The following is a 25197-nucleotide window of genomic DNA, read 5'->3' on the forward strand; positions in this document are numbered from 1 at the left end:
TACAAGTCATTCTTACACTGTTTTAGCAAGAGGTTTCCTAAAAGCAGAAAGTACTTAGTAGAAGAGACAACTCAAGAGTGGATTTTGTAACATAAAACAAGTTGTTTTGGTAACTTTAGAAAGAAAATTAATTTCATTTCAGCTGGAACACAATCAATCCATTGTAGTTCTCCCCCTTCAATGCCTAGTTCAAATATACACCAAATGGTTTTGCAATGTATTGGGAATACAGAACTCAGAGGATGGAAGAGGATATGTGAGGATATAAGATATGTCACGTTAATTCATGTTAGATAATAAACATTTTGGGAAAAAATGAAGAATGGAAACTTCTTTTTTCTAAGGAAGTGTGAAAAATTGGTGTTTTCTACTAACCGGCTTGTCAGTTTCAATACCATTCATTTCAGTAACTCTACAGAGTTACATAATTAAATATATTTTGCTGCATTTTACTATACAGTATATACATCCTGTAAGTTAAGCAGTTGACTATTAATCACAGTTTTATAAAACTAAGGCAGAAAAGTTCACATTTCATATCCCATTTTGTCTCTCCATAGTCAATAACTTGGTACAGCTAACTATAACTGCCTTATTTGCCTTTTTTTAGAACCTTTTTAAAGCACAACACATTTTAACACAGAGTAATAAAGGAGGGACAAGGAAAGGGGGAAAATTAGTAGACCATTTTCCAAAAGTTGATCATCTGACATTTAATTGTGGTTATGCTGATTTTATTGCTCTTGGCAAAATCTTTTCCTCCCTACAGAACTGCCTCTACACTCTGTTGTATCATTTGCCATTGAAAACAAAACCTATTAAATGTCAAACACAAAGGGAAATAAAAAATTGCTGACACTTTCTTTTGCAAGGACAAATTAATTTGCCCTGAAAACTGCATGTTTGCCACAAATCTCATTAAAACCGCTGTGAGATTATCAGAAAAAATTAATACAATCTGTTGGTTATCTGCTAAATCATTTTAGTTCACAAATACATGGACTGATTGTCATTTTGCTGCTAGAGGCAAGGACACTGAAGAAGAAAGTCATATTTAAATGGAAACCACCACCAGGGTACAGGTTCTTGGTTATTCTATACCTGATTATCTTAAAAAATGATCATATTGTTTCTTTTTGTAAGGGGCCACCAAAGCAAGGCCATTTGGGCCATCATGAAAGACCTAACTCATTTCTCAGACTCTGAGCAGGAGAAAGCAAGAATAATTTACAAGTGAAGAGTTAGGTCAGTATTAGAATACTGAAAAGCTTATATTTGTTTAGATCTATAATCAATGCATACCACTGTACAAGCTCATGGTGATGAAAACTACTTTTGTGAAATACTTATTTCTTTCAAGTGGTGGTCTTTATCTCTGGACAAGAATTCTTCCCTTTCCTTCATTTCTCCACTCTTCAAATTCTATATTCTCTTTATTACAATTTCATCTATTCTAGGCATCTGGAATCTTTGCCTTTTTTACCTTTTTTGAGGAAAAAAATGTGATTAGCAAGTCTTTGTGATAAGCACTATAGTATACTTAATAGAGTATAGAATTTAGCATCAGTAATAAGAGTTTGAATCTTGCCTTCCAAAAGATATGATATTTTTAGATGAGTAAATTTCTTTGCCTCAGTTTCCACATCTGTATAATGAGTGTCTGGTGTGTGAACAAATTCTCATCAATTTGCTCAGTTAGTGAAACCTCTCCATGTGACTGGGGATGGCTTTCTAAAGAATTCTGATGACATACAAAGGAAGTATCTTGGGAAAATGAGGCTGGGAAGAATTTATATTCATTATATAAAAATGATTCTAGTTTACTAGCTATACTGTTGGAAAGTTAAGTTTTGTTTGACCAAGTAGTTGGAATTTCACAAAAGCCTAAATCAACTTTAGCATGTTCTTTTCTTCACTGGATGCAGGTAAAGCTTGGTGCTTCCAGCAAAAGACCATGTAGTATAGCCAAGACTTCTTGGTCCTTGACCTTTCATTCATTCTTTTCTCTTTTAAGTATAGGAAGTGAAGCTTCCAATCTTGTTTGGCACGTTCAGGCTTTTTTGAAGTTTCAACTACATAGTCTATGGTCTACTATAGCCAGTCTATCATTGATTTCCCAAGGAAAAAGGAACTCTTCTAGTGGAACCTTCTGGATGCTCACCAGCAAAAGCTACAAGGAAGACTCACTCACTAGCCAATGTAATTTGTGGAAATGAACTTGGAGAGATAATCACTAAATAAGAACTTAACTATTTTTTCTCTATTACCCAAAAGAAAGAAGTGGTTAAGGGAAAAGTAGACCCAGGGGTACCGAGGAAAATGTAAATTTAATCTTGTTAAAGCTTTCTAATACTGATGCTTAAAAGATCCTTGGAAATTTTGATCAAAGGAAGGCATTATTCTCTGATGGAATCATGGAAAAAATTTTCATCCTATATTCTTTTTTTAGGTTTTTGCAAGGCAAATGGGGTTAAGTGGCTTGCCCAAGGCCACACAGCTAGGTAATTATTAAGTATCTGAGACCAGATTTGAACCCAGGTACTCCTGACTCCAAGGCTGGTGCTTTATCCACTACGCCACCTAGCCGCCCCCATCCTATATTCTCAATGGAAGTCAGCACTTACCCCACTACAGTGTAAAATCCCCTATCTATTCTAACTTTCATGCTCATAGTTAGACTGCACCTGGAATAGAAGCCTAACTATACCTTCAGAGGGTTATAAAAATTCAAGGTTATCCAGAAGTCAAACAAACAGAAAACACAAATAAGGATAAGGATGTACTATATTCTAGCTGTTTTCCCCAAATTGGAGTTCCATCTCCTGTCTTAACCCCATGTAGTCTCTTTCCACCTCTTCCAATGAGAATTCCCAAACCTTCAAGATTCAAACTGAGGTGCCAACTTCTACAGGAAGTCTTTCCAATTACCCAAGTTGTTAGTGTTTTCTACCTCTTCAGATAATCTTATTTTTATTTAATTGTTGAATGTCATAATCTTCAATAGAATATAAGTCTCTTGAAGGCAGTAGTTGCTATTTTTGCCTTTGTATCTATTCCTAGTACTAGGTCTTAATAAAGGCTGTTGGATTCTATTGGATAATGCTTTCAATCTTGTATTACAACTGATGTTCATAATGATGATCATGGGGCACAAAAAATTCCAAAGTTCCCTCTGAATCATCAGAGATTACATTACATGCATTATGCTACTTAAGTAGATTCATTTTTTGAGATATGGTGAGGTATATTTGCAAGAGGGAGATCATGCCAACCTTCTGGAATATATGGTGGAGAAATTGCTGGATAGTGTAGGGGTTTGAGCTCTGTATGATACTTTTCCTCTCCCAAGATCCATGCCACAACAAAGAGACTTTTGCTAAAGGATTTCACATACCATTCATTCAATCTTAAAATTTCTTTAACACATGTATTAAGTGCCTTCTCTGTACCTATAGGTAAAAAGACAAAAGTCCCTGTCCTCAAGGAGCATTCATTTTCCTGGAGAAGGACACTATATAGATTTTTTAAAAAAAGAAAATATAAGATAATATCATAATGTGCTGTACGGGAAAGTGCTCTATACAAGAGCTAAGAATAACCTCAGTTCCTGTTCTGGTTCTGCTATTAAACTTGCTAAGTGACCTTGGAGAGATCACTTTTGCCTGTCTAGTCTGAAGTTTGAGTCTCTATAAAATGACTAGCTGATCCCTTAAGTCCTTTCTGGCTTTAAGTTTCTAGGAACTTAGTCACATGTTTGTTTCATTTGTTTTTCTAATTCAGTCTAGGAACCTGACATAAATGTTCTCCTTTAGCAGGTTTTGGGGATACTGGGTTATTGAGATTCAATCTTGCATTCCACCCTGATTCTGAATAATCCATCATAGTTACTTTGCAGGACAAGCTCAAACAAGCCTCTTCCCCTGACTATGGGGACCTTACGAAGCAAATTACTAAGATGAAAACTGTTTAGTTTAGTTCCTAACATCTATGTTGCATTACATATAAGTAACATGGAAAACAATAAGGGGTGAGGTTCTAGAGAGATTACATTTCCCCCCACACTCTTTTTTAGTGTTGAGCAATCTTATGAAAATCCCTCGCCCATGGAAGATGGATCTGGTTCTATATATTTCTTAGTGAATAGGAAGGGGAAAGAAGTTAGAGAATGGGAGGGGAAGGGGGAAGGGGGAAATGAGGAAGAGAAGGGGAGGGGAAGAAAGGGAAGGGAGAAGGGAAGAGAGGTTCATTTATATAATAATAATAATAATAATAACAATATAGAACCAACTATGTGTCAGACACTGCTCAAAGCGCTTTAAAATTATTATCTTTTTAAAATATTATCTAAACAAGTCTGAATTAATGAGTGCTCACACTGACTTACCCTGAAATTAACATTTACCTCCAAAGATATCAAGTATATTACTGACTGGGTCAGCAGCAAGCAGATTCCAACATATAATGGGGATGCTCCTTGTAACAAAATGGTGATAGATAATCATGTTTTCTGTGGGGGGGGGGTGAATGGCTCACACCCTCACCCCAAGACTGAACATTATTTTTTTCCTTTCAGAAAATTCTCTTTCACTATTTCTCATAATCTCAGCAAGAACCTACCCTCTTTTTTGTAGATAAGGGATCTGAGTCATAGACACGAAGCTCAGGGTGTATTACAGTATCAGAAACATGACTGCAGAGTAACAGAACCTCACAGTCAAAAGGAGCTTTAGTGACCATTGAACAGTCCAGCACATATTTAACATGAACCCCCTCTACAACATAGCTGATAAGCAGTCACCCAACCAACACTTTGCTGATCATGCCTGGCACATAATGGTTAATTAATAAATATTTGTAGAATTTAATTTGAAAGAACTGTGGGAATACCACTAGCCCATAAGCAGGACCCTATGTAAAGGATTTATGGAAAGATCATGAATTACAGAAGCTCAGAATTGGAAGCATTTGGGGGAGACAGGTACAGAACTTGTTCATGAAACTGAGAACCTATCCCCCATCCAAAGAAGAGAAAGAACATTCATTTCACAATATTTAAATCTCAACAAATTATTCATACTCTTAAGTATAAAATAATAGATTAATAACCTGCCCCACCCCTTATAACCCTTGCAACATCCTGCTAAGGAATGGACTCCAGCCATCAAAGTGATTTAATGCCCTTTTGAAGTCTAAAATGATTTTTTCTAGAGTTATCAAGTAAATTACTGCTTTTGTGAATTGTGTCTATTGATAAGTAGTGTGCTAAGCACTTTATGAATATTGTTTCATTTAGTCCTTACAACAACCTTGGGAGATAAATGCTATAATTATGTAACATCATTTTACAGTTGAGGAAACTAAGGCAGAAAGAGGCTAAATGATTTGTTCAGTGACACACAGCTATTAAGTATTTGGGGATAATTGGAATTTGGGTCTTCCTCACTTCAGGTATAATACTCCATTTCCTATACCACATACCAGTCTCTGGAAACAGCTAGATCGAATCATACCTAAACAAGAATCCCTTGTACTGTATCCCAATAAGTAATCCTCCAGTCTTTGCCTGAAAGAGGGGAGGAAAGAATACCCTCCCCCCCTCATATATTACTGGACAATTAAGATCATTGGAAAACTTTTCCTTTTATCAGTCCTCAAATACTGACTCACTTGGTCCTTCCCCTCCTAGATCATGTTTCCTTCATGTGGTTGGTTTAATGAAATGGCTAAATGAACACATACCAGACTTTTAAAATCAGACTCCATTATCAATGAAATAGGCCTGTTTTAAATTGACTCCTGGTTAAGATTTGCCCAATCTCAGTGAGTGAAAGTTCAATATGATCCATCCTGGTGGGATTTATATTCACAAAGAAAGATGGGTAAGATGTGCAAGATGACTTGGTATGGCCAACTGTGTCAAAACACCAATCATTTTGACTCACCAATAGTATAACATGGATTACAAGGCAATGGGATGAGCAAGGTCATGAAACAGCACCAGTTACTCAGTGGCCTTGAAAAGTTATCAATGAAAACACACAATGTTGGTTTAGAAAAAGAGCCCAGACTGTCTCATTGCCTTTGCAAGCTACTGATGAACCCAAGGGAACATCAGACAAATACAGAATAGGATTCTATTTGAATTGGCCACCACAAAGATTTTTATACAATTTTGAAAGCAAAAGAAAGTCACAGATGCCAGCTGTTGACAAAAAAACAGTAATACCTAATATAGATGAAAAGAATTTCTTAGGAACAACTCATCTGAGGAAAAATATTAGCCTAGAAGAGCTGCCAACATCAGTTCTAAACCAGAGCTGTCTTTAATTCAAACATGAGTGACTGGGGTTGGAACTATTGGGTAGTGAAATGGGAAACATTTCTATTAATAAGTAACTTTTCTCCCTTAATGAATCTGCAAGTCATTAACAAATTTGTGAGTTACCAGTCTCCTTAGTCTACATCCTCTAATAAACTCCTCAAACCACATACTCACTTTAAAAAACCAAGAAAGCCATGCTGGTGAAAACATATTTTAGGGAACTCTTTCTTCTTACTCTCAATTTATTACCACCTGGCTATCCAATCCAAAGTCAGGCACTCATAGGCCTTCCCTGGACCCAGCATCACTGAGTTAAATCGGTTCCAAGCCTACAACTCCTTGGTTGATGTTGCAGTATTTCTCGGCATACCCATTTTAGGGCTCCCATGGCCTGCCAGTAAGTAGAAATGGCAATTTTTTAAAAGAAAAGTGAGAAACAAACAACTTGCAGGTGAGAGCAGATATTTTAGAAATGACTCAGAAACATGTTTTGCTAGCAAAATGCTAATGAAATACAGAAAACTTGTTCATGAAACTGATAACACGCCCCCCTCCAAAAAAGAGAAAGAAGACACTCATTTGACAGTATCCAAATCTCAATAAACATTCATACACAATGAATTAACAACCTTCCACCCCACCACAACCAGCACTAAGTCCCCAGTCACCCCCACCACATCCCAATCTTCTACTGAGAAACAGACTTCTAGCCTCAGAGTGACTTAATGCTCTTTGGAGGTTAAAATGATTTTTTTAGTCAATGAACAAATTACTACTTTAGTAAATTAATGATGAAAAAAATAATTCACCAGCCTCCCAAACTAACTTATGCTGTAGGAAGAAGCTGACTCTCTCAGAAAGAACCTCTAACTCAGGAAAGATGAATTACCAAACAAAATCCCTTGACCAAGGAGACTTATTTTACTATATTTTCAAATGTCATCTACATTGACTTGAGGAAGTAGAAATACATTGCCATACTCTAAGAAAACAATCAATCACAAATCAATCTCGGGTCTGAATTAAGAATAATTAAACATATTTCCTGATTTATATTTCTTAATGAATCTGAGAGACAATGTGTGAATTGCACTGGCAACATACGGGATCTCCATAAGCTGGTTGACTTCCATTTGGAAAAGAAATGCCTAATATTATCTAGATACTGGATGTATGACATGTTTTGACAGCTCCTTATTTTTTCTTTCTAAGGGATCATGGATGCAGACACTCTGCTATTCAACTAGCTGCTTGACTTGACAGTAGTTCTATTTTCATTCCTACTTCTAGGGCTCTTGAGAATTTTCTGCAGCCATGACATAATGTGGATTGTTTATATAGAAGAGAGCCAGATGGACAAAAATATATTTTGCAGGTGCATTAACAAAGCCATGCCAAGAAATTCTGGAGCAGAGGGTGGATTCAAGCTCTATCCAAAATCCAGAGGGCTTGAAGTATAAGTGGCTCACTCTCAGATGGCACATCTTATTCTTTTACAAACAGGTTCTAAAACATTGGAAAACTTGAACTGCAATGTAGATATCAAACAATAGAAGCAGCTATTTTAAACCTGAGGAAAATAAGTACTTAAGATATCTACTACCTTTTATACAAAACTTATGAAACCTGTTCAAATGAATGACTTTTATCAGCATCTTGTTGACAGTCATTTTAGTCTTGAACTTTTTTTTCCCAAAAACCTTGGGTTTGTTTGCAGAAATGTAAAACTGGATGAGGAAAAACAGAGAAGATTGTGTTAAATACAGTAAAATCAAGAACATAAACACTCTTTCTGACCTTAGGGTCTTCTGATAGATTTAATGCATCCCATAAATCAAGTGGTGCAGGAGTGTGAAGTCTGAAGTCCAGAACATTCAACTTCATGAATCTGACCTCAGATACTTACTAGCTGTGATACTGGACAAGTCACTAAACTCTGCCTCAGTTTCCCATGTGTAAAATGAGCTGGAGAAGGAAATGGCAAACTACTCTAAAATCTTTGTCAAGAAAAACCCAAATGGGATCACAAAGAGTTAGATACAAGTGAAATGACTGAACCACAAAAATTGCATAAATCAACTCACCACCACTAGATCTTAACTTAGTATTTGCTGTTGGAGTGGTATACAACCACACCTCCATTGAAGATTGAAAATACCCAAAAGTACCTGCAAACTTGGTTGCTTAATCTCTTTAAAATATTGTGACATTTCTGACTTATAGAGCTGCAAGCAGAAAGGAATGGTATCTCATACTCTCTCTTTACCCACCATTTCTCCCTTATTTTCCCCTGTCTATAACCATCAACAAAAGCTACTCTTTGTAGAAGGAATAAATATCCACGACTTTCAAATCATCCCAGCCTCACACTTTAATAAAAGAAAAAAAATATTCTCTATACCAAAGAGAACATCTGAAGTGCTAATTATCCTAGTGGATATACAAAACAGTCAAAAATTGAAATATTTGTATAAATTGGTGAAGAGTTCCAAGCCAACCAGAAGGTATTAGATATTTACACAAATGGCTCACAGATTGGAAAGGCTTTAAACTGAGGTTCCCAATCTATTTAAAGTAGCCTTGCAAGCAGAAAGGATTAATTCTGGACCAATAATAACAGTCAAGGGATTGGATGGTAAAATATATGTTTGAAATACCAATGTCAAGAAGAACTTAATGAGAATATTCAATATACATGTGTATAGGGTTCAATAAAAGGACATTAAGTTTGAGTGTTCCTTAAGTTTTTGCAGTTTTCTAGCATTATTATTTTTATTATTTATGCCACAAAGTGGCTGGGCAATAGAGAAGAAATACAAAAGCAATTCATGCTCTTGAACTTATATCCTTATATCCTGCATATAGATGCAAAATATATATGGAAAAATCCAAGTAAATTTCATGGATGGTAGGGAAAGGCTAGTGACTGGGGATGGTGCAGGAAAGATGTTATATAAAAGTGGTGATTGACAACATGGATAATATGGAAATAAGTTTAATATGATTGTACATGTATAACCTATATCATATTAATCTTTGTTAAAGGAAGGGCAGAGGGAAGAGAAGAAGGTAGAAAAATGTGAAACTCAAAATTTTACAAAACATGAATCTTGAAAACCATCTTTATATGTAAATGAAAAAAGGTGTTCATTGAAGCAAGCTATGAGTTGTAAAAGATAGAAATGAAGAGAAAATTTATTCTAGGAAGGCACCAAAATAGGAGGTTCAATGTTGTGTGGGGCATAGGCAGTAATCCCATTTGATTGGTTGATAATATAAATCCCCATAGATAGAGGACAGTCTTGCTCCAGATGAAAGTAGAAGACAAATGCAGACAATTCATAGTGTATCCTTGGAGAAGCAAATAAAGGACCAAGATGAATTGATTTTATTCTGCATCAAAGGACATTATTTCATGAGAAATAAATCTCCTATTAAGTGTGTTTATGATAACCATGTGTAAAATAACCACCATGAAGATAACTACAGGTTATTTATTAACAGCAGATGCAGAAGATAAAGAAGCAAATTCTTCAAAAAAACTTGATAAGGTCCTTCAAATTAAAGATAGGTAGAAACTTGATAATTTCAGTGCAAAAATATACATAAGAAAAAACAAGAAAAATATTATAAAATATGACTCAGGAATAAGAAACAAGAGGTCAAAGACCTTGAGAATATTTAGACTCATCATACTTACATATTATGATTATTTTATATAAAAAAATCAGGAAGCAGTAAATATGGTGAGCATCAAATAACCTTCCCCCCAAGGGAAATTTATTATATCTTAACAGGTAATAAATAACTAATTATCAATATGGTAGTAATTTTTTAATCAGCTACCTATATCCAGTCAACTGACTTCACAGAAAAGATCAAAATCAACCTAATATGAAAAGATATGGCATATTCTTAAAATAATTTTGAACTGACCTATTTAAAGAAGCTGATGGCATTTAAAAATGGAAAATGGATAGGAGACTTTCAGAAATATTATCACTACTTTTTAAGTAATTTTTAACAAGAGGACCTAGAAAACCAGTTAACAGTTTTCTCCTAGTCAAGACATGACAACCAAGGACAAAACCAGTTTAGAATATAAACTCATCTATAATATCTTTCAGGGGAAGGTAGCAGGAGATTAAGAACAGATTCCTCATGTAAGAACTAAAAGCCATGGAGAGAAAAAGCGTTTAGAGAAAGTTTGATGAGAGATCTATTTAATCCAGACCATTCCTAGAATCTTAAAAGAAGGAAATGGAATGAAGACCACAAACAAATGAAAAAAAATGGAAAGAAATGTATCGATGTTGTTATACTAATTATTTTTTCCATTAGTAATAGTGAGGTCACCACATTTGGATTCTACCATGACTGCTGCATGATGAAATGTTATAAAAAGAAAATAAATAATTAGAAAAGTAGCTAGTCTAAACTGAACATAGAAGAGGTCTGTGCTAAAGAAAAAACAATTGTGAGATAATTGAAGGTCTGCTCTTCATCATGATATCTAAAAGAAATGAGGATAATGCACGTTTGGAAAAAAGTCACTAATATGTAATAATATCGTTTCTATATAGCAATAGCAAGATCAGGAAAAATATTGGAAAGCATCAAAATATCTAAATATATTTTTAAAATGCATAAAATATCTGGGTCAATGTGCCAAAAACAACCTGAAAACTGGAAAAAAGATACAATACAAAAGGCTTCTTTAAAGACTATTGGCTTAAGGGGCAGCTAGGTGGTACAGTAGATAGAACACCAGCCATGGTACTGAGGACCCAAGTACAAATCTGGCCTCCAATACTTAATAATTACCTAGCTATGTGACCTTAAACAAATCACTTTATATTTCCATGCAAAAACCAAAAAAAAAAAAAAAAAAGATTTATGGCTTAAATAACTGAAAGGATATTCAATATTTGTGATTAGGAGGGGCTATTGTAATAAAATGACAATACTGTCCAAAATAACTTATAGATTTAAAACTATACATTCAGATTATCAAGGCATATTTTGCAAAGCTAAAGAAAAAATTCATTTGGAGGAATTCAAGCTACAGAATATCATGAGAAACAATGGCATAGAATTATATGAATGGAGAAAACACCACCAGATTTCAAAGTGTAAAGTAGTAATTAACCAAAACTATTTGGTATTATGTAAAAAACAGAAAAGCATATAAATGGAATATACTATACAAGGCAGACTCAAAAATAATTATACTCAGTAATTTATTGTATGATATAGTCCAAACAAAATTTACCTAGGAAAAAATTTCTACTTGTCAAAAATTTCTGAGAAAACTGAAAAGCAGTCAGGCAGAAGTTAGGTTTAGACTAGCATTTTAATTTATATGTCAGAAAAAACTCAAAATGGACTGAATGTTAAAAGTCATGGAATAAAAAGTTAAAAAGGAGACAGATTATACACCTTTCGGGTAAGTTTTCAACCAAATATGGGATAGAAATGATCACAAAAGATAAAATACACCATAGTGATAGTAAGAAACTAAAAAGTTTTCACAGGAATATAATTAATGCAATAAAGGTAACAAAGCCAGTATCCAAATAAAGGGGGAAAAACTAAGAACCAGATAATCCCTGTTATTATAGGCAACTAATAGAAATACATAAACCAGTCATTTGCCAACAGAAAATAAAAATGCAATTCTAAAACAAGAAATTTCAAACTATTGAAAACTATATAAAAGAATGTTTCGAATTACTAATAATAAAAGGAATGTAAATCAAAAGTCAAAAAGCATTAACTTCACACCTAGAAAAATTGAGAGAGGAAACAAAAGAAGGAAACAGTTGATGTTGGAAGGATCATATAAATATGCTGTGGTAGAGTTATGAATTAGACTGATCATTCTGGAAAACAATTGGGAAATATGCAAATAAAATGACTAAATGTCCATATCTTCTTATCCAAAGATTCCGTTGCCAGGCAAATATTCCAAGGAGGTCAATGATAAAAAGAAAGGTCTAATATATTTCAAAGTATTTATAGAAATGCTTTTTTATATAATAGAAAAGATGAATAACATATCCATCAATTAGGGACAGGCAAATAATTTATGTAATATTAATATAAAGAAGCATTCTCATAAGAATTTGTGAATGTTATGAATGCAAGAAGCATTGGGAGATATGAATTGAGAATAAGAAAAGTCAAGAAAAATATATACAACAAAAATGGCAACACTGTAAAGAGAAAGAATAAGAACAAAATAATAAAAAGTGATTACTGTAAAATTATAATTATGAAATATGACTTCAAAGAAGAAATATGAAAGGTATCTATCTTTACCATTCTTTACAGATGTGAAGAACTGTGAGACAATATATGTGTGTGGGGGGGTGAGTGTATTCTATTCGATGTCTTTAATGTGTTGTTTAGTTTTTCTGATCTCTCCCCCCCCTTTTTCATTTTTTTTAATAGAAGATGATTCTCTGGGAGAGATAGATGGAGAATGACCAGTAAAGAATTCAAATCAAAGAGTGATTTCTTATAAATTATGAGGTCCCCTGCTTATGGTTGACAATGTTATGATTTTATCAAGCTCTGGATGCCTGTAGAGCATCCTAAATGAGATTCATAATTGCTCAAAAGAATTCATCCCAGCTAGCCACAGAGAGAGAAAAAATAAGTAAATAAAAAGACAATGACTATTATACTGAACATGAAGAGCACTTAAATGACTGGCCCATCAGTCCATATATCTTAGGCAGACAAGGCAGATGAATAATGAATTTGGTCTAGAATCAAATAGAGAAAGGTAAGGTAGGACTAAAACGTCTTTGGAAAATTAACAATACTTTAACTTCTACCTGAAACAGAGGTCCATTTTTAAAACTAATATGCTCCAGATAATGATAGGTGATTATAAGTCATGGAATTCCAAAATACCTGAAGAAATGGAATGGTGAGTTATACTCAATGGTCCAAAGAAAGGTGCATGTAAGCTATAGTCTATCACCAACAAAGAACTGTCCAAGAAACACTGCATAGAAAGATACTATCTAAGAAATGTACCACCAGGAAAGTAAATGAATTAGTAATGGAGTAAGAGCCTAATCTAATTCTAGTAGTAAGTTCTCTGAAAGTTCTTCCCCTTGTCAGTTTCTTTTCTCAAAATGTAGTATCCCAAATTAAATGAATGAATGGATGCATTTCTCATGTGACATAATCAGAGCAGAACACAATAGAACTGTCACCTTCCACTCTCTCTAAATCTGATGTGCATGTAAAAATATAGAGAGACTTTCCTCTTTTTTTCATCATGAAATTTTATGGTATGGAAATGCATTTTTCCATAAATTAAATAAAACACAATGGTCTATGCCATCAAAGTTCCTATCACTTCTACTTAAACGGTGTCTCTTTCTTATTAATCAGTCTCAGACATAAATTAACACTTTCCTTCTAACCTTTTGAAAAATGAAAGAGTAAAATATTATTGTAAGGAATACTATTAACTTAGGATAGGTATCTCTCCACACATACTTTAATAACCATTCTCTGTTTTGGGGCAGTCCAACAGTTTCAAAATCCACCTAACTCTGTTCTTTCCTAATCCACCTCATTCCATCTTTTCTGCAAGCACAATCCAAGATAGGCTGGCACTGGATGATAAGACACAGATTGACTGTTATCTGCATAGTTTTCGGAATATTCGTAATTGATCTCAGACCCATCAGAGAATCAAAAGTATGAATGATATACAGACGCTAATTACCATGGTGATCCTGCACTGACCCTACTATCAAAGTCCCAGTTACCTGCTTCAGTCATAATGAAAACCCTGTCCCTCTCTTACCAGAATCCTTTAGAATTACTGACCTCATTGACTGGCTAAAAGGGAGTTCAGATGGAACTTGGATCTCTAGGTTCAGAGTATGTTGGGAAGGGTGGGTGAGGTGAAATTATTTTAGTGAAGTAATAATTACATTACATTATTGAATGCATAGGACTTTGTAGATAAACCTGGAAACCAAATGATCATTTTATAGAAAATATGTAAAAAATTCTCCAAAACCAACCCACACAATTGAGAACTAGATATTTTCTCCAGTAGTCCTAATTCTAAACAAAAACAACAAAATGAATCATGTGCAAGAGGAAGAGCAATTTAAACTATTTTCACTGAATAAGAAAGTGAATAATCCAACACGAAACAGTCTTAAGAATTAGCAGTGGGTGATTAAGTAATGCATTCCTTTCTACTAGTGGGGAATCCTATCTACTGACCCTCTTGTAACCACTCAAAAATTTCTCTCCTGCCAGAGGTTATGCTAGTATGTTTCCCTTGACCTTACCCCAATAGTCTGTTAGACAAGCTCCAAACTTCAACTCCATCCAGTCATGTGCAAAAGAGGAAAAGGTCTGATCTAGGGCAGCTTCTGAATTAAGGCAGTAGATTCTCAGTTCAAATTATCTACTCCACCACCCCACCCCCAGTCTGAAAAGAATAGAAGACACAGAATTAGTACAGTCACTTAGTCCAGTCACAGAACTAAAGGATAGAGGGAACCGGAAAAGAGGGCCAACTCACAAGGTCTACAACAGACAGGATATAAGTGTGATTAAGTGGAGGCAAGTCCTCAGGGACCAAGGCTACTGAAAGATTTATTCCCCAGTGTGAGAGGAGACTGAAACAACTATAAGGTATAGCTCTAAGGGTAAGACCACTATCAAAGACAAAAGAATCAGGAAATAACCAACAAAGGAAAAAAGGGACTAAAAAAGGGGGCGGCTAGGTGGCCCGGTGGCCACTTAACCCCGTTTGCCTTGCAAAAATCTAAAAAAATAAAAGGACTAAAATTATTGATAATTTAAAGGGAAGGAAACTTAGTTAAACACCTAAACCACAGGAAAATATATCAAGGAAGATATTTAAATCAGAAGGGAAGATGAATAATAAGATATCTAAAAGATTACAAATGTTTTTGGTGGAGCCAAGATAGTAACAAGAACGGATAGTGTCTTAGGCACTCTCTCATAAATCTTCGAAACTAAGGACTCTAACTAAATTTCTGAGAGACAAAACCCACAGAAGAGGGACCCAGTGAGGCAGTTCTCCTACTCAAGGTAACCTGGAAAAGAGCAGAAATGCTCTGCTCCCTAGGGTTGGAGGGGTGGCCTGCCTGGGGCTGGATAGCAGGGTGATTGTTGGGTGTCTGAGGCTGGAATTGGACCCTGGTGCTCCTGGCTCAAGGGCCAATGCTCTGTCTGCCACCCAGCCACCCCTACTATTATTACTATTTTATTTTATTTTGGGTCTTTTTTCTTTCTTTTTTTTTTGGGGGGGTTTTTGTAAGGCAGTGGGGTTGGGGTGGTTTGCGTGTCACATAGCTGGGTGATTGTTGGGTGTATGGGGCTGGATGTGGGCTCAGGTGCTCATGGCTCCAGGGCTGGTGCTCCATCCATTGCGCCACCTGGCCATAGCTACATTTATTACTATTTTTTTATTTTAATTTTTTTCTCCCCCCTTTACTTTATTGCTCAAGAGAGTTTATATTTTTGGGGGGAGGGGGTCTTTTGTTTACTCTTAAACAAAAATATTTTATTAATGTATAAAAACACTATTTGTACAAAATGAGAATAAATATTAAATATAAAAATGATAAAAGATTACAAATGTTTTTAAATAAATATTATGAAATAAAAAATGAACCAATGCTTCTGGATTCTACATAGAAGACTTAGTTCAAGAGAGAAATCAAAATAGTTCTTTTAATTGTTTAGATCTGACTTTATTTGTGTGAAAAAAGATTTTTTTTGAAAGATTTTATTTATTTTGAATTTTACAATTTTTCCCCTAATCTTGCTTCCCTCCCCCTAACCCACACAGAAGGCAGTCTATTAGTCTTTACATTGTTTGCATGTCATACATTGATCTAAGTTGAATGTGATGAAAGAGAAAATAATATCCTTATGAAAAAAAATAAAGTATAAGAGATAGCAAAATTACTTAATAGGATAATTTTTTTTAAATTAAAGGAAATAGTCTTCGTTCAAACTCCACAATTCTTTCTCTGCATACAGAATGTATTCTCCATCACAAAAAAAACCAAGATCTTGGCTGGTTGTTACACTGATGGAATGAGCAAGTCTATCAAGGTTGATCATCATCCCCATGTTGTTGTTAGGGTGTACAATGTTCTTCTTTCTGGTCTGCTCATAACACTCAGCATCAGTTCATACAAATCCCTCCAGGCTTCCCTGAATTCCCTTCCCTCCTGGTTTCTAATAAAACAATAGTGTTCCATGACATATATATATACCACATTTTGTTAAGCCATTCCCCAATTGAAGGACATTTACTTAACATCCAATTTGCCACCACAAACAGGGCTGCTATGAATATTTTTGTACAAGTGATGTTTTTGCCATTTTTCATCCTCTTCAGGGTATAGACCCAGTAGTAGTATTGCTGGATCAAAAGGTATGCTCATTTTTGTTGCCCTTTGAGTGGAATTCCAAATTACTCTCCAGAAAGGCTGAGTTCACAACTCCACCAACAATGTATTAGTGTCCCAGATTTCCCACATCCCTTCCAACATCCCTTCCAACATTGATCATTGTCCTTTCTGGTCATATTGGCCAGTCTGAAAGGTGTGAGGTGGTACCTCAGAGATGCTTTAATTTGCAGAGAAATCAAAATCTTCAAAAAAAATTTAGACAGGAACAAATGTTAGAAAGTAAGACCTGCGTAATACAAATAATTGGCAGATTGGAAAGCTTCATCTATCTGCTACCATAATCTTTCTTTTTTCTTTTCTTTCTTTTTGTTTCAATTTACTTTTATTTTTGTTGTTCTTGGGTTAGAGAGGGGGGTTTTTGAGTCAGTTGAGGTTAAGTGACTTGCCCAAGGTCACACTGTATCTGTGTAGTAGTAAGTTTCTGAGGCCAGGCTTGAACTTAAATCCTCTTGACTCTAGAACTTGTACTCTATCCACTGTGCTACATAGCTACCCCCATAATACTTCTAATAGTAATATCAATGTTAATTTGATTATTATTCCTTGATTAAGAAGTAGAAGGGAACAAAAAGTAGACTGGGGAATAGGAGAGAAGAGGAATGGAGAATATTTATTTTCTTCTCTATTCAGGATCCTTGTAAAATTTATCAGTCTCAGTCAGGGCAACTTTGCTTTAGTCAGTGGATTAGATCCCCCAGAGCTGTGAATATGGTCACTACAAGGTCCCAGTTCCTGCTAGTGAGTGACAGGGAGATTATTTAATAGGGTTCCATAGAATTCTTATATTTTACCTGGCCAGGACAAGGGGATGTGACTCCAAATTCATGACAACTTTGTCAGTGGATAACAACGTTCTATCAAACAAATCACAATCATAGAGCTTTGATTGTGAGACTAGTGGTATCTATCACCTGAGGACCAGTGTAGTTAAACTGAGAGGGAGGCTCATTGCCAGATTAGTTCTAGGCTCATCAATTTTTTGACCACAGCATTTCTCAGAATCTCAGAAAGGTTGTCTTCTGTGTAGGTGGAGAGAATGCCCACACTGAGGAAATCACAGGCCCTTAAAATAGAGAAAGAAGCACTTTAAAATTATTACACTTCCCCACTCCCCATTTTTTCATTCTCGTCTAAAATTAATTGAAAAGTAGGAAAATCATACAAGAACTAATATTGTTGTAATGGTTGAATTCCAGCCTGTCGTAATTTTTTTAGCATAATTTATCATTGATAATCATATAAATTGCCATATTGTCAATATCATTTAGTGTATAGAGTTCAGCTCACAGCCAGGGAGAACCATGTTCAAGTCCAATTTCTCAGATATCCTGAATGTAGGCACTAGGGCAAGTCACTTGTGTGATCAGATCTGGCCAATTGCAGGTATCAGGAGTGTCCTCTGACCTACTAAAGACCTCTGCTTAGCAGCTGATCTGACATTTCTGATTTTCCTTTTCTCCCAAAAGTCAATGCCAAGGAAATCAAGCTGCTATGTAGAATGCCCCTAGTTGCCAGTAGCCTGGGAATTGTTGAGATTATTTATCATAAATAGTTACATTGTGAACCCAAGAGAAGCGTCCATCCAGGAAGACCAAGAAAAGTGCTCCAGTTTGAAAGCACAATAAAATGATACACCTCACCATGAACAAGGATCCCCAACCCTAGGCAACCTAATCTAGTGAGCACAGCAAGTTGCCCTGGCCATATCCAATTAATTGTAGGGATTCTGAAGAAAGACTAAGATCAGTACTGTTATCTCTTCCACTGTCCTCAACCAAGGTGAGATTTTGCTTCATTTTGCCTGGAACCAGGGCTCAACATCTCTCATTGGCTGCCATTTCTATACCATGCTGCTTGCATTGCTTTCATCTCTAGATATCCCCCCATACACTCTCACTCTGGCTCTGCAACCCACTCCTGGAACTTTAGATGTATTGTGGATACCATATTCTGTTTTGTTTTTGTTTTTATTTAAGGCAATAGGGTTAAGTGACTTGTCCAAGGTCACACAGCTAGGCAATTATTAAGTGTCTGAGGCAGGACTTGAACTTGGGTCCTCCTGAGTCCAGGGCTCTATCCACTGTACCACTCAGCTTCCCCCAGGATACTATATACAGGCAGATGAACTTTCACTATATGTTGCCTCCATATCACATCCTGACCAGGTCATCACTCTTTCCCCCAGCCCCCTTCCCAGTTCCCCTTATGTGTTGGGTTTTTTGTTTGTTTTCCTTGGCTTTTGTAAGGCAATGGGGTTAAGTGACTTGCCTAGGTCACACAGCTAGGTATTATTAAGTGTCTGAGGTCAGATTTGAACTCATGTCCTACTGACTCCAAGGCCAGTGCTCCATCCACTGTACCACCTAGCTGCCCCTAATTAGACCTTCTATAGGTAGGAGGTGGACAGCTAGTTGGCACAATGGCCAGACTGGAGTTAGGAAGGCTCTTTTTCCTGAATTCAAATCTGACTTAAGACACTTGCTAACTTGTGACCCTGGGCAAGTCACTTAACTCTGTCTGCCTCAGTTTCCTCATCTGTAAAATGAGTTGGAGAAGGAATGACAAACCATTCCTGTATCTTTGCCAAAACAAATAATAACAAATGGGGTCATAAAGAGTTGAGTTGAACATGACTGAAATGACTGAAGAACAACAGCAGTTAGAAGTTATTTGGGGAAAGAAAGGGAAGAAATGTAGAATTCTTTTTGACTAAAGGCACCACAAGGCAAGGAGGTCAGATTGGAAATGTGATAAAGTCTATAAAACATGAATTTTGTCAAAAACCAAAGGAAGCTTTTCTGCATCTACAATGTGAAAATGAGTTATTCTTTTCAGTCACACAAGTGGATAACAATAGTATTGCCAGCAGCAAGGAAGGCAAAGAGGGATTTTCCCCTAGGGCATTGAAATTAAGAGACTACTGATAGAATTTAGTACAATCAAGCCTAATACCTAGTTAGAAAGAATAATCAATTAACCAATCAAGTACTTGTTAAGCATCTCTGATTTGTCAGGCACTGTACTATGTCCTTGGGGTGCAAGTTCAAAGAATGAAAAGTTTCTATTGGTATCTGCTTAAATTTTAAATTTTAATAGGGGAGAGAACTACACATATAAATATAGAATATATAAAACATATAATATGTAAAGTGAACAAATGCAAAGCAGTTTGGGAGGAATGCCACTAAAGATTGGAACAGTCAAGAAAATGTTCATGTAGAAGATTGTTCTTAATCTGCACCTTTAAAAAAAGAAAGAAGTGGAGGTAAGGTGTTCATGAATTCCAGTCTTATAGAAATGGGAGATGCAAATTTTTGTCTGAAGTATAGAAATATAGCCAGTTTGACTGGATCAGTATGTGAGAGGAAGAGTACTGTCCAATGAACCTGGAATGCTAAATTGGGGTCAGATTAGAACAATCTCTAAAAACTAAACAGAAATACTAAAATTTTATTCTAGAAGTAACAAGAAATCACTAGGGTTGGTTGAATAGAGGAGCAACAAGATCAGATGTGAACTTTAAGAAAATTGTTTTGATGGTAATATGGAAGATGGATATGAATCATAAAAGACTTGAGGAAAGGATATAATCTGGAGGGACACTGCATAAAAGATAGAATTACAGTCTCTGTTCATGGAAACAGGATATACCAATGTTGAGGGGTAGATGAAGAAGTAATGTGTTGTTCTAATTTTAGAGTTGGTGGATGACTGTTTAAGGTGGGGAATGGAACTGGGCTAAAATATATGTTGTAGGATGACATTTTTCAGGTACATACAAATTACTGCCCTATCTTAAAGTTACCCAAATGTCATAACCAGAGGCTAAAGTTATAAAATCTTGTCAGATCAACTAGTCCTTCTACTCAACAACATAAATTTGCCCTTCTTTTCAGCAATGTATTTTTTCAACTCTGACTTTCAAATTCTTTGTGAGCAATTTCCTTTTATAGCCTTATCACTTCAGAAGTCATTCATGTGATAAATGAGAAATGAATTCTGCTTGGCATTGACAAAGCTTATGAGTAAGTTTTTATTTTAATCGCATCCATGTAGGAGGGTTCCTTTTTAAATGAATACTCTAGCTCTAACGCTCTGCCCACAAAGAAGGCGAGACCTAGTAAAAGCATGTTCAGTCACAGAGTAAGTTACTCTTTGCAGTTTCAAGGTAATCTCTGGTTTATATTATCTGAAAAAAAACCATCAATGAATAATTTTTTGTCTTCATATGGTATCCTTTTCAGGACTTCTTCTTTGCAGAATTGAAACTTGTGAACTATAATTATTATGAGTAAACTTTACCATGATTAAGTTCCATCTTTAAAAATGCTTACAAATAATAAATGCTGAATACAGACTATCCAGAAAGGTTTGCTATCTTTTCATTTTTATCATTTTTACTCTAACTATGCTTGTTATCGGTTTGTTAAATTTCAAAACATAAGTCATTTTCAAAAAGGTAATTCTAGACTAAAATATAAATGTTTTACATAATCGTATGTATATAATCTATTCCTAATTGCTTACCATCTCAGAGGTGGGAAGGAAGGGAAGGGGAGATAGAATTTGGAATTTAAAACTTTAAATAAAAATGTTTTTAAAATTAGGAATAAAGGTGATCCTATGATACTTAAGTCTTGAATTTGGTATTTCAATTCTCTTGAAGGACTCAAGTTAGTTTGTTGAGTTTTTTCAATCCCTTATCTGAGTAATGGTTCTCTAAGCATAGAATAAACAGGAAGGTAATGGGAGGAGATTAAATTCTGCTGCCTATAATTCAACTAACCTGGATGAGAATGTCACAGAGAATAAGACAGAATTTCAGAATTGGAAGAAACCTGTGGTCATCTTGTTCAGATCGTGTCCAAAAAATAACTCCATCTTCAACATATACCCATAGTGGAAATCCATCTTTCCATAGATTACAAAACCAAGAGTCCATTGGTGACCAAGCTACAAGTATATAGGTCAGACTCTTCAGGAGACAGGTCATAACCACTCTTGGTACTGCTGCATTCAATCAGTGTATTGTAGGGATCTGTGTCCCACTTTTCAACCAGAAATGGCCCAAACATTTCTCCATTTCCAGAAAATGTCTAGTCTCTGTCTCCCATCTCCAATCCTATCATCAGGGGAAGTATCCTAGTATTTTCCCAAACAAGTTGGCTTCCACCAACCAAATTTGCCAAAGGTTTCAGAATTCCTGAATCTAAGCCTGAGCTCTAGAAACTATTAGTGTTGAGAAGACAAGCTTTAAGCCCCACTTCTTGGCTAATAACTTAATTCAAACATTCAGGTAACCTGGTGACAGCTTCAAATTTCTTGTTATTCATCAACTGCTCATGGATAGGCCAAGCAAATATAATAAAAATGACAACTCTACCAAAACTAAACTACTTGTTTAGTGCCCTACCAATCAAAACTCCAAAAAATTACTTTAATGAGTTAGAAAAAGTTGTAAGTAAAATTTATATAGAGAAATAAAAAGTTAAAAATTTCCAGGGATTCAATGAAAAAAAAGTGCCTTACCAGATCTAAAATTATATTATAAAGCATCAGGCATCAAAACTGTCTGGTATTGGCTAAGAAATAGAATCATGGATCAGTGAAAAAGACTAGGTGCAATAGCAGGAAATGATTATAGTAATCTGCTATTTGATAAACCAAAGAATCCAGCTGTTGAATAAAAACACTCTCTTCTATTAAAAACTGTTGGGAAAATTGGAAGTTAGTGTGGAAGAAACTTAGATTAGACCAACACCTCATACCCTATATCAAGATAAGATTCAAACGGATACAGGATTTAGACATAAAAAACAATATTATAAGCAAACTAGAAGATCAAGGAGTAGCTTACCTGTCAAATCTATGGAAAGGGAAGCAGTTTATGACCAAGGAAGAGTGGAGAACATCATTAAAGACAAACTAGATAATTTTGATTACATTAAATCAAAAAAGCTTTTACACAGAAAAAAACCACTGTAAACAAGATAAAAAGAAATGTAGTAAATTAGGAAACAATTTTTGCGACTAGTATTTCTGACAAAGGACTCATTTCTAAAATATACAGAGAACTGAATCAATTTTTTTTAAAAAAAGACTAGCCATTCCCCAATTGACAAATGGTCAAAGGATATGCAAAGGCAATTTTTAGCTGAGGAAATCAAAGCAATCCATAGTCATATGAAAAATTGCTCCAAATCATTACTTATTAGAGAAATAAAAATTAAAACATCTCTGAGATGCCACCTCACATCTCTCAGACTGGCCAATATGACCAGAAAGGACAATGATCAATGCTGGAAAGGATGCGGGAAATCTGGGACACTAATACATTGTTGGTGGAGCTGTGAACTCATCCAACCTTTCTGGAGAGAAATTTGGAGTTACACCCAAAGGGCAACAAAAATGTGCATACCCTTTGATCCAGCAATACCACTACTGGGTCTATACCCTGAAGAGATGATGAAAAAGGGTAAAAACATCACTTGTACAAAAATATTTATAGCAGCACTGTTTGTGGTGGCAAAGAATCAGAAATTAAGTGAATGTCCTTCAACTGGGAAATGGCTTAACAAACTGTGGTATATGTACGTCATGGAACACTATTGTCCTATTAGAACCCAGGAGGGTTGGGAATCCAGGGAATCCTGAAAGGATTTGCATGAACTGATGCTGAGCAAGATGAGCAAAACCAGAAAAACATTTTACACAGCAACATGGGGTGATGATCAACCTTGATGGACTTGCTCATTCCATCAATGCAACAACCAGGGACAATTCTGGGCTATCTTCAATGGAGAATACCATCTGTATTCAGAGAAAGAATTATGGACTTTGAACAAAGACCAAATACTATTACCTTCAAATTAGGAAAAAAAACTATTATCTCATTATGTAATTTTACTATCTCATACTTTTTTTTTTCTTCCTTAAGGATATGATTTCTCAGTCATCAAATTCAACTGAGATCAATGTATACCATGGAAACAATGTAAAGACTAACAGAATGCCTTCTTTGAGGGGGTAGGAAAGCAAGAATGGCGAGGGGGATTGTAAAACTCAAAATAAATAAAATCTAAAAAAAAATTTTTTGTTATTTATTCTTCCAATGAGTAAAGGGACATTCACGGAAACTGAGTCCTGGAAATAATCCTAAATAGGTCATAGTTTCTCAAGTTATTGGTGTAAATTAAATTTGATTAATAACTTAGATTTATGTGATTCTTTTAGAAGCTATGTGTATTGAGGAGAGAAAGCAAGGAAATTGCTAAGTTCAGGTCACCAGTAGGCATCATGGGATAGACTAGAATATGAAGCTTGATGCAAGAGTAATGGGTCAGCAGAAAAATGTAATGGAAGAAACTCTAGGCTAGGAATCTGAAGATTTAAGTATCAAACCTGGTTCTTCTTACTAGTTACATAACCTTGGCCAATTCACCTCAAAAGGTCTTTTTTTCTCATCTGTTAAATGAAAGATCATGGCATAGATGATCAACAAAGTTCCTTTTAGCTCAAAATCTATTATCTGTTCTAGGGCTGAGGGCCCATACACCAAACAATTTGTTGTATTATCAAAGAGCCCTATTTCAAGGGTCCTTTTGAATTATTGTCACAGCACAGAAACAGAGGGACAGCAGAAAGAAAGCTCCATTTTCACTATGCTGACTGAATCTCAGATGACATCACAAAACTGCTCATTATCTGAATTACTTGTTTCCTAATCCATTTAGGAGAACCAGTCATGCTACAGGATGTCGTAGGGAGCAGAAAATGGTAATGGTATGCACTGAAGGACATAGAGTGGGACATCAAATGTATTTGGAGAGAACATGCCCATTGGCCCTTTCCAGGAGGATTTACCCCCCCCCCAGGTCATGCTCTAAGCAAGACTATGGCAATATAACATGGAAGTTAGTACATGGTACTTTTTTATATAGTGGTAAAAATACAATATATCCTGAAAGAACTCCCATAAAATTTAGCCTTTCCCCAGCAAACAATGGATCATCACAGATTTCTTAACTGTAAGAACCACAAAGACATGTGAGGTTACTCTGATGAGCTCTTCTCATTCAACTGAGCTAGTCAGCTATTTGCAATGCTGAAACTCCAAACCTGCTTTTTGTAGCATAGTCAGATCTGAATAAGGGTTAGTCCAACTGTCATCAAGATTTTACTCATTTATCATTAAAAAAAAAACTCTGTCACAAATTTTGAAGTGGAAAACATCCCTGCAACATATGTCTTTAAAAACATCTCACACATATGATCTTTTTCGGCCTTTTAATTGGATAGGGTGTATACTTTGTGGGTTCTTATAGACCAAAATTGGGTAACTGTATGAGATGCAGAAGGCAATTTCAAAAACTTGGAAGG

The 25197-nt window shown here is 35.5% G+C and overlaps 2 long non-coding RNA genes across 37 annotated transcripts in view; both read right to left on the reverse strand.

Moving 5' to 3' along the window:
* The window catches only part of LOC141504332 (uncharacterized), a 1263877-nt gene that overhangs the window by 984010 nt on the left and 254670 nt on the right, over positions 1-25197 (reverse strand). The gene's annotated exons all lie outside the window — the stretch shown is intronic.
* LOC141504334 (uncharacterized) lies at positions 15643-22852 on the reverse strand. Its single transcript, XR_012473320.1, has 2 exons — positions 22676-22852; positions 15643-17881 (listed from the first exon to the last, which is right to left on the reverse strand). It is a non-coding gene; the product is annotated as an uncharacterized LOC141504334 (long non-coding RNA).

Source organism: Macrotis lagotis, chromosome 1 (genome assembly GCF_037893015.1).
Source record: "Macrotis lagotis isolate mMagLag1 chromosome 1, bilby.v1.9.chrom.fasta, whole genome shotgun sequence".
Taxonomy (NCBI): domain Eukaryota; kingdom Metazoa; phylum Chordata; class Mammalia; order Peramelemorphia; family Peramelidae; genus Macrotis; species Macrotis lagotis.